The sequence below is a fragment of the Bufo bufo genome, chromosome 1, assembly GCF_905171765.1.
Source record: "Bufo bufo chromosome 1, aBufBuf1.1, whole genome shotgun sequence".
In the NCBI taxonomy this organism is placed as follows: domain Eukaryota; kingdom Metazoa; phylum Chordata; class Amphibia; order Anura; family Bufonidae; genus Bufo; species Bufo bufo.
In genome coordinates this window covers 792,279,997-792,290,965 of record NC_053389.1, presented here as the reverse complement: position 1 = coordinate 792,290,965, position 10,969 = coordinate 792,279,997, and the positions used below count along the sequence as shown (strand labels likewise).

Genomic DNA, 10,969 nt, shown 5'->3' with positions numbered 1-10,969 from the left:
AGAGGAAGGTGATGTTTGACCTTTTCTGAGGACACCTCTATGTTGATGTGCCAGACCTTCGCTCCGGGGTAGGTGGGACTGTACTACAGACCAAAGTCTATTGTCTCTAACTTTATCACGTATATACTGGAGGGTTCAGAGGTCAACTCCTGCAGGAGAACCTGCAGAATTCCAACAGCCATCAAGATTGAATCCTAAGAGCTCCTTTCTAGCCAGATCTGGAAGTGTTTGTTTTAATTCCTTACCATTTTCAGGATCTTTGCTTGCTGTCAGTAAAAGTACCAGGAATACTATAATACAGTAATACTTCTGACAGCTGAGGGTTTGTTATAGTTGTATCCACTAAATGTAACAAAACCTGCAAACCTCTCTTCTGTTCTGATCATTTGTTACAGTGTATGCGTGTAGATACAATGTATTACCCTGTAGTACAGATTACAGAGGACTTTCTAGGATGGATGCGACTGTAACAGACCTTCAGCTTTTAGAAGTTTTAGGACTATGCCGGTTTTTAGACTTTCGAAATAAACAAGAATAATAGTCCTGCAGTCCATCGTGCCCTATCCTTTTGTCCATGGGACACCCCATCTTATGTGTCTGGGCACCTTGGGAAGCTCCCAGGTCTAGCTCCTATTAATCCCTGCCTTAGGAAGGGCCTAATAGGTTCCTGCTGCTTTTAGGCCACTTTGGTGGTGTCTGTCGCTGCGTTTTTATAAACACTTTTTAAGTTAACACACTGCGGCCACGTATTAGCTAAAAGTCTGAGTGTACAGAAACATTTTGATTCGTGGCGGTTTACTGTCATTGTATTTTTTTTGTTTGGGGAGGAAGGGGGGGGGGGGGTCAGTAGTGTTTTTATCAAAATATGGCGTTTTGTAAGAGTCTCCCTCCATAGTCTTCAATACAATACAGAATGCCAAATATTGCCACAATGAAAAAAAAGTCTCCAAAAAGGCAGGTAAAAAAATTCCGGAAAAATGGCGGTGTGAAGAAGTGATGTTCACTGAGATATTCCAATGCATTGTTATTCTAAATTATCTGTAAAATAAAAGTAAAAAATTTTTGTTTTTAATATTTAAAAGTTACATTATAAAAAAAAAAAAAAAAAGATGTCAGAAATATGTATAATATTTGGCAGCAAAGAAATACCACTGAAAAAGTCAACTCATTCAGCATCCGGGGCGTGAAAAATAAAAAAGTTATGGCAACAAATTTCAGTCCAATGCACAAATCTCAGTGCAGGCAGTGGAGAGCATAGGGTTAATCTACCACACACCAGAAGGGGTTAATTCTAGTGGAGGCGTGCTCTCTACATAATGGGCATGAGTATGCAAATAAGCAACTAGAAGTAGGCGGGGTTATGCTGAATGCTGGGGGTGTGGTGCAGGCAGCTTGTTGACGTGTAGAAAGTGCAGCAGGGACTGTGCACAAGTTCTTGTCCCAGTAGAGAGGGGTGAGAAGGGGAGGGGAGGTGGTCCAGTGTGCAGCCTGGCGGCTCCAGAGTCACAGCTCTGCTACCGGTAAGACCATACAGCCTTGTGCCTCCACAGGTGTGTGTGTGTGTGACCCTTGTGCCTCCACAGGTGTGTGTGTGTGTGTGTGTGACCCTTGTGCCTCCACAGGTGTGTGTGTGTGTGTGTGTGTGACCCTTGTGCCTCCACAGGTGTGTGTGTGTGTGTGACCCTTGTGCCTCCACAGGTGTGTGTGTGTGTGACCCTTGTGCCTCCACAGGTGTGTGTGTGTGTGACCCTTGTGCCTCCACAGGTGTGTGTGTGTGACCCTTGTGCCTCCACAGGTGTGTGTGTGTGACCCTTGTGCCTCCACAGGTGTGTGTGTGTGTGTGTGTGTGTGTGTGTGTGTGTGTGTGACCCTTGTGCCTCCACAGGTGTGTGTGTGACCCTTGTGCCTCCACATGTGTGCGCGTAACTAACATACATAAACATCTGCACGTATGGTACCGGATGTAGTATGGACTGTGCTCCGGAGGGATCCGAATTTACTAAAGGTGTATGTAGCGTATATACAGTTTAAAGATCTCTGCTTGCTGTCAGTGAATGGAAACATTCCCTGGGTAGACCTGGTACTTCTCACAGCTTAAAGTTTGTTACAGTTGCAGGATGTACCTACCTAGCTTGTGGCCGACACACCGAGACATATGGGGCTCTGTTCACATTGCCGATCAGAACCCTAAGTTTTCGGGGGGAAATTTTGTCAATTTTGAGGGCGACCATAGAGTGGTATTATAGGGCAATTGCTGTTTCATATGATGGATTGGCAGAGCATTGTGGAGCGGTGACGCTAGCGTGAACAGAGCCCTGTGTCGCTACAGGATTTTAGCCTGGGGGTGTAAGGTCTCATGCACATTAGGTTACATGCACCCGAACGTTGCTTGTTTTTACATGTCCGTTCCGTTTTTGTTTTTTTTTGCGGATAGGATGCGGACCCATTCATTTCAATGGGTCCGCAAAAAATGCGGACAGCACACCGTGTGCTGTCCGCATCAGTATGTCCGTTCCGTAGCCCCGCAAAAAAAATAAAAATAGAACATGTCCTATTCTTGTCCGTTTTAGGTGTTGTTACAATGGATCCGCAAAAAAAAAATGGATGGCATACGGATGTCACAGTTTTTAGTTTTTTTTTGCGGACCGCAAAACACATACGGTCGTGTGAATGTAGCCTTAACGTATTTTTTCCCCTGTTTCCGCTCTGTTTTTTTACAGGTCCATATGCGGAACCATTCACTTCAATGGGGCTTAAAAAAAAACAAAAAAACTGAAATTACTCCTTGCGTCTGTATGTCCACATGTCCATTCCGCAAAAAAAAAAAAAAAATAGAACTTGTCTTATTTTTGTCCATTTTGCGGACAAGGACAGGCATTGTTACAATGAATCCGCAAAACGGATGTCATCAGTTTTTTTTGTTTTTTTTTGGCGGATCCGTGTTTTGCGGACTGCAAAATACATATGGTTGTGTGCATGAGCCCTAAGTTAGGACACGGTAATAAGAAAGTGGCTGGGAAGGTACAGACTCTGTGCTGTGAGGGAGAATGGAGGAGAAATCCAAAAAGAAGAGAAAGGCCTCATGCACACGACCGTTCCGTTTTTTTGCGGTCCGCAAAAAAACTGAAGCCGCCCTTGTGCCTTCCGTAATTTGCGGAACGGAACGGGCGGCCCATTGTAGAAATGCCTATTCTTATCCGCAAAACGGACAAGAATAGGACACGGAACGGAGCAATGGATGCAGACAGCACACGGAGTGCTGTCCGCATCTTTTGCGGCCCCATTGAAGTGAATAGGTCCGCACCCGAGCCCCAAAAACTGCGGATCGGATGCGGACCAGAACAACGGTCGTGTGCATGAGGCCAAAGAGAAAGGGAAAATAGGGCTGCGTTCACACAGGTTCTCAATGGTGGGTTTTCTGCACTTTAGTGTTTTTTTCTGCTGTTTTTGTTGTGTTTTTATGCAGTGAAATTGCCACCTCCGGATGTAGCTGAATGTCTATGGCAGGGGTCAGCGCTCTCCGCCACTCCAGCTGTGGTGAAACTACCATTCCCAGCATGCACACACACCATAGAAATAAATGGAACATGCTGGGAGTTGTAGATTCGCAACAGCTGGAGGTTGCTAACTTATTAACAAAAACGTTTGTGTAGGTTTTGTGCGTCCGTTTTTTCATCCGTTTTAAAATAAATTGGGAGGAGTCCGTTGCCTTGTTTCAATGAAAACTGGATGGAACACGGTTGATGTCCATGCGTAGTCCGCCTTTACACTCCCAGAGATTTTAAAAGTAATCCCATCTGGACGTTTACGGTATAGCCACAGAAAATGCCGTAAATGTCCGACAGGTGGGGGCCCTGCTCCAATCTCGAAAACAGGGGTCTGTTTTGCGCCACTGGGAATAGAGAGGTGTCTGCGCATTTACGTCTCTCTCCAATCGCTTTTATGGAACTTCCGGAAATAGCCAAGCGTGCTTCCTTGAGTATCGCCATAAAAACCCTCACAGAAGTGAATGGAGAAAGCAGCGCATGCGCAGACACCTCTCCATTCCCAGTGGTGTGAGCTGGGGCCCTGTTCTCACAATACGTGTTGGTCCTGCTCCTATTAGACATTATGGATAAGCCACAAATATCCAGATTGGAATACCCCTGGTCCACAAAAATAGGGTATGCAGTGAGTGTCCTGCCGCAGACACGCGGTTCGTTGAAAAAAAGTTTTCCGAGACTTATGAGTATCTGATCGGTGGGAGTCTGCACCCAGGACCCCCGCCAATCTGCTGTTCGAGAAGGCACCAATGCTCGCAGTGACGCCGCGGCCTCCTGTCAGCTCACCAAGCACAGCGACGTACATTGTATAGTGGCCGTGCTTGGTATTGCAAGTCAGCCCCATTCACTTCGAGGCGGCTGAGCTAAGCCTATGCCATGTGGCCTGGGGTAAGCTGTGAGAAGCCTGCGGCCCTACTTCGAGCGCTGTTGCTTTCTCAAACAGCTGACTAGTGGAATTTATGCAGTTGCTTAGGAATCTTACAACACGTGTCACTGGATTGCAGCAGGATCCTAAAATGGAGCAGTCCCAGAAATTATAAAAACACACGTGGTTCCAGCACTCGTTAAATGTACCAACTTGTTGTATCTCACCACCCACGGGCCATTCACTGCTGGTATGCCGGCACGGTGTGTATCGGTACTCTGCGTTGGTATCTACCACCCTCGGGCCATTCACTGCTGGTATGCCGGCACGGTGTGTATCGGTGCTCTGCGTTGGTATCTACCACCCACGGGCCATTCACTGCTGGTATGCCGGCACGGTGTGTATCGGTACTCTGCGTTGGTATCTACCACCCTCGGGCCATTCACTGCTGGTATGCCGGCACGGTGTGTATCGGTGCTCTGCGTTGGTATCTACCAGCCTACGGGCCATTCACTGCTGGTATGCCGGCACGGTGTGTATCGGTACTCTGCGTTGGTATCTCACCACCCACGGGCCATTCACTGCTGGTATGCCGGCACGGTGTGTATCGGTACTCTGCGTTGGTATCTCACCACCCACGGGCCATTCACTGCTGGTATGCCGGCACGGTGTGTATCGGTACTCTGCGTTGGTATCTCACCACCCACGGGCCATTCACTGCTGGTATGCCGGCACGGTGTGTATCGGTGCTCTGCGTTGGTATCTACCAGCCTACGGGCCATTCACTGCTGGTATGCCGGCACGGTGTGTATCGGTGCTCTGCGTTGGTATCTACCAGCCTACGGGCCGCTCACTGCTGGTATGCCGGCACGGTGTGTATCGGTGCTCTGCGTTGGTATCTACCAGCCTACGGGCCTTTCACTGCTGGTATGCCGGCACGGTGTGTATCGGTGCTCTGCGTTGGTATCTACCAGCCTACGGGCCATTCACTGCTGGTATGCCGGCACGGTGTGTATCGGTGCTCTGCGTTGGTATCTCACCACCCACGGGCCATTCACTGCTGGTATGCCGGCACGCTGTGTATCGGTACTCTGCGTTGGTATCTCACCACCCTCGGGCCATTCACTGCTGGTATGCCGGCACGGTGTGTATCGGTACTCTGCGTTGGTATCTACCAGCCTACGGGCCATTCACTGCTGGTATGCCGGCACGGTGTGTATCGGTGCTCTGCGTTGGTATCTACCAGCCTACGGGCCGCTCACTGTTCCAATGCCAGAACCTTGAAAAAGGATATATGCACAGTGTTCACCAAAGCTCCAAATATATATAAGACAGCTCTCACCTTTGTTGCTTTCACGGAAGCTCGGCCCAGTCCCGTATACAAATGTAATCGAAAGAAAAAACTTGTGGTCCAGCTTCCCAAAAAACTTGCAGCTTTATTAATAACAATAAAAAACTGTTATCCAAACACAAATCTCATACAAGATCCACGATGTCTACGCGTTTCGGACTCCGCAATCTCAGTCCTTACTCATGACATACAGAAAAGTGAATGCTCACCTCTCTTTAACCCCTTCAGGACCCCGGGATTTTCCATTTTTGCGTTTTTCGTTTTTCACTCCCCGCCTTCCCATAGTCCTAACTTTTTTATTTTTCCATTTACATAGCCTTATGAGGGCCTATTTTTTTGCGGGACAAGTTGTAATTTCTAATAGTATCATTTACGGTTGCATACCATGTAGTAGGAAGCGGGAAAAAAAATCCAAATGGGGTAGAATTGAGAGAAAAAACACAATTCTGATAAAGGTTTTTATTTATTTATTTTTACACTGTACACTATGCGGTAAAATTGACCTGTTATCTTCATTCTCCAGGTCAGTACGGTTCCAATGATACCACACTTGTGTAATGTTTCTTGTGTTTTAATACTGAAATTAATTTTAAAAAATTGAGGGAAATTATTTTTTTTTCATAACCATATTCTGACCCCCATAAGGCCTCATGCACACGACAGTATTTTTTTGCGGTCCGCAAAAAGCTGTTCCGTTGTTTCATTTCCTTGTGTCTTCCTTGATTTTTGGAGGATCACCAGACATGAAAAGTGAAAAAAATATCTAAGTCAAGTTTGCCTTGCAAATGATAGGAAAAAAGTGGACGCGGATGACAATCTTGTGTGCCTCCGTGTTTTTTCACGGACCCATTGACTTGAATGGGTCCGCGAACCGTTGTCCGTGAAAAAAATAGGACAGGTCATATTTTTTTGACTGACTGGAAATACGGATCACGGACGCGGATGACAAACGGTGCATTATCCGAGTTTTCAACGGACCCATTGAAAGTCAATGGGTCCGCAGAAAATCACGGAAAACGGAACAACGGACACGGAACACAACAACGATCGTGTGCATGAGGCCTAAGGGTGTGAGGGCTAATTTTTTGCGGGATGATCTGTTCTTTTTAGTGATACCAATTTTAAGTGTGCAACTTTTTGATCACTTTTAAAAAAAAAAAAAATTATTGGGTAGTTGAAGTGACAAAAAATGGCAAATTGGCTGTTTTTCTTTTTTTCCCGCTACGCCATTTGCCGTATGCCATTAATAATATAATATTTTAATAGTATGGGCATTTTTGTACGCGGCAATGCCCATGGTTTTTATTTTTATTTTAAAGAAAGGGGGGTGATTTGAACTTTTGGTTGTTTTTAAAAAATATAATATTTGCTAAAACTTAAAAAAAAAAAATTTTTGAAACTTTTTTAAGTTACCTTGGGTGACAATAACTGGCAATCATTCGATTGCCCATAGTATTCAGTGGTGGCTAAATAGCCATCATTGAAGACTTAATTTGCACTATATCAATACAAGGCTGCCACCTAGTGGCCTGTATTGATATATACATCTAATTAGCGCAAGGTAACAGGTTCCCCGATCTCAGCCGGGGAACGCTGTTACCGGACCGGAAGTGCGCGACTTCCGGTTCCGGTCTGCGCAGATGCCGTGTTCACATTTGACCACGCCATCTAAAGGTTGAGATGTATGCGATCAGCCTTATGGCAGAAACTCCGCGGCTAAGGCGCCCGCTGCACGTGCGAGCGGGCGCCATGTTTAGGGATTGTACCCATGACGTACAGCTACGTCGTGGGTCCTTAAAGGGTTAAACATGTGGTGCACCAGGTAATCAAGACTTCGGCACTGGTCAGACACCAAAAACCAACACCCAATGCATAAAACTAAAAATACAACATGTATATAGTGCTGAAAAACTATAAAGATCGTTCTTTTAACGATACTGTAAAATCAGATCATGTTTTCTGTTCAGACCTGTGAGAACTTCCCAATTCAAACATCCAATGTGCCTCACGGCTGAGGAGTTTGTGATCTCTTCCTCGGAGGGCTCATGTGCCACGACAGTATTTTGCGTTCAGTATACTGGCCGTTTTTTGAGTTCAGTATGCGGTACATATACTGAACCGTTCATTTCAATGGTTCAGCAAAAAATACTGAAGTGTCTCCGTGTGCATTCCGTTTCAGTATTTCCGTACCGTGAAAAGATAGAACATGACCTATTCTTGGCCGCAAATCGCGGTGCTTGGCTCCATTCAAGTCAATGGGTCCGCAAAAAAATGCATCCCTATGTCTTCCATATCCGTTCCGTTTTTGCTGAACCATCTATTGAAAATGTTATGCCCAGCCCAATTTTTTATATGTAATTACTGTATACGGCATATGGAAAAACGGAATGGAAAAAAACGGAAACGGAACAACAGATCCGTAAAAAACGGACCGCAAAACACTGAAAAAGCCATACTGTCATGTGCATGCGCCCTGATGGGAAGGAAGAGTAACCCTTTCCACTCCCTGAACAGAAAAGCGGGCCACACATTTAACCCCCTCATTGACTAACCCTTTCCACTCCTGGTCAGAGTTTAATACCGTTTTTTACGGACCCAATGACTTTCTATGGGGCCACGGTATAGGACAGGGCTGGCCAACCTGCGGCTCTCCAGCTGTTGTAAAACTACAACTCCCACCATTCCCTGCTGTAGGCTGATAGCTGTCGGCAGACTGGGCATGCTGGGAGTTGTAGTTTTGCAACAGCTGGAGAGCCGCAGGTTGGCCAGCCCTGGTATAGGACATGTTCTAAAATAAAAGCGACGGACACACGGAACGGACAGCACACGGATGACAATGAAAGGCATTCCGCAATTTTTGGCGGACCCATAGAAATGAACGGGTCCGTGCATTGTCCGCAAAAAGGACGGATCCAACATTCTGGTATTTTTAATGCCGCATCCGGCACTAATACATTCCTATGGAAAAAAATGCCGGATCTGGCATTCAGGCATGTCTTCAGTTTTTTTGGCCGGAGATAAAACCGTAGCATGCTGCGGTTTTATCTTCTGCCTGATCAGTCAAAAAGACTGGTCTGAAGACATCCTGATGCATCCTGAACGGATTACTCTCCAATTTAGAATGCATGGGGATATAACTGATCAGTTCTTTTCCGATATTGACCCCCTAGGACGTAAATCTATGCCGGAAAAGAAAAAGCGTGAAAGTACCTTAAAACACATTGCCCGACCCGGGTTTCGCCTTGCTTCGTCAGGGGCGTGCCGCAGTTCTTTTTCCGGCTATAGGTTCTTTTTCAACCCTCCTTGTTTGCATACGTCATATCCGTGTACAAAACATGCAAATTATATCTTCTTCAATAGAACATCTTTAAAAATACTAAAATAATATTAAATGACTTATTCTCATATCGCAACAAAAACATCATATATCCTTTCTTCCTACTATCGACCCAGCATCATCGTAACTAACCAGGAGTAATTCCTAACTCGTTCCATTCCACCTTCCTTATACCTACAGTCGTGGCCAAAAGTTTTGAGAATGACACAAATATTAGTTTTCACAAAGTTTGCTGCTAAACTGCTTTTAGATCTTTGTTTCAGTTGTTTCTGTGATGTAGTGAAATATAATTACACGCACTTTATACGTTTCAAAGGCTTTTATCGACAATTACATGACATTTATGCAAAGAGTCAGTATTTGCAGTGTTGGCCCTTCTTTTTCAGGACCTCTGCAATTCGACAGGGCATGCTCTCAATCAACTTCTGGGCCAATTCCTGACTGATAGCAACCCATACTTTCATAATCACTTCTTGGAGTTTGTCAGAATTAGTGGGTTTTTGTTTGTCCACCCGCCTCTTGAGGATTGACCACAAGTTCTCAATGGGATTAAGATCTGGGGAGTTTCCAGGCCATGGACCCAAAATGTCAATGTTTTGGTCCCCGAGCCACTTAGTTATCACTTTTGCCTTATGGCACGGTGCTCCATCGTGCTGGAAAATGCATTGTTCTTCACCAAACTGAAGTTGCTGTTGGAGGGTGTTTTGGTGCCATTCTTTATTCATGGCTGTGTTTTTGGCCAAAATTGTGAGTGAGCTCACTCCCTTGGATGAGAAGCAACCCCACACATGAATGGTCTCAGGATGCTTTACTGTTGGCATGACACAGGACTGATGGTAGCGCTCACATTTTCTTCTCCGGACAAGCCTTTTTCCAGATGCCCCAAGCAATCGGAAAGTGGCTTCATCGGAGAATATGACTTTGCCCCAGTCCTCAGCAGTCCATTCACCATACTTTCTGCAGAAGATCAATCTGTCCCTGATGGTTTTTTTGGAGAGAAGTGGCTTCTTTGCTGCCCTTCTTGACACCAGGCCATCTTCCAAAAGTCTTCGCCTCACTGTGCGTGCAGATGCGCTCACACCTGCCTGCTGCCATTCCTGAGCAAGCTCTGCACTGGTGGCACTCCGATCCCGCAGATGAATCCTCTTTAGGAGACGATCCTGGTGCTTGCTGGACTTTCTTGGACGCCCTGAAGCCTTCTTAACAAGAATTGAACCTCTTTCCTTGAAGTTCTTGATGATCCTATAAATTGTTGATTGAGGTGCAATCTTAGTAGCCACAATATCCTTGCCTGTGAAGCCATTTTTATGCAACGCAATGATGGCTGCACGCGTTTCTTTGCAGGTCACCATGGTTAACAATGGAAGAACAATGATTTCAAGCATCACCCTCCTTTTAACATGTCAAGTCTGCCATTTTAATCCAATCAGCCTGACATAATGATCTCCAGCCCTGTGCTCGTCAACATTCTCACCTGAGTTAACAAGACGATTACTGAAATGATCTCAGCAGGTCCTTTAATGACAGCAATGAAATGCAGTGGAAAGGTTTTTTTGGGATTAAGTTAATTTTCATGGCAAAGAAGGACAATGCAATTCATCTGATCACTCTTCATAACATTCTGGAGTATATGCAAATTGCTATTATAAAAACTTAAGCAGCATCTTTTCCAATTTCCAATATTTATGTAATTCTCTAAACTTTTGGCCACGACTGTAGTTACAATACCAAAATGTAGATCATATATTCCCTTGTGCTGCTCCTAGCTATCCCCGGTACTACTCCTTCAACCTCCTTAGTCACTGATTTCACATGCCATTCGATGTTCATACCGTTAGGTTGTAATGTCCGGATTTCTTATATCCACTCTGCTT

At 45.4% G+C, this 10,969-nt stretch overlaps 1 protein-coding gene across 3 annotated transcripts in view; it reads left to right on the top strand.

Moving 5' to 3' along the window:
* The first annotated feature begins 1,381 nt into the window (after window positions 1–1,381).
* LOC120986443 (TLC domain-containing protein 4-A-like) overlaps window positions 1,382–10,969 on the top strand; it is a 46,172-nt gene continuing 36,584 nt past the window's right edge. Inside the window, exon 1 of one of the 3 annotated variants that reach the window (XM_040415019.1) lies at window positions 1,382–1,520. The gene's annotated coding sequence lies outside the window, so the exon portion shown is untranslated. Of the gene's footprint in view, window positions 1,521–1,889; window positions 2,008–10,969 lie in introns of those variants that run through there. The other 2 variants (XM_040415022.1, XM_040415023.1) reach the window with 2 other exon arrangements.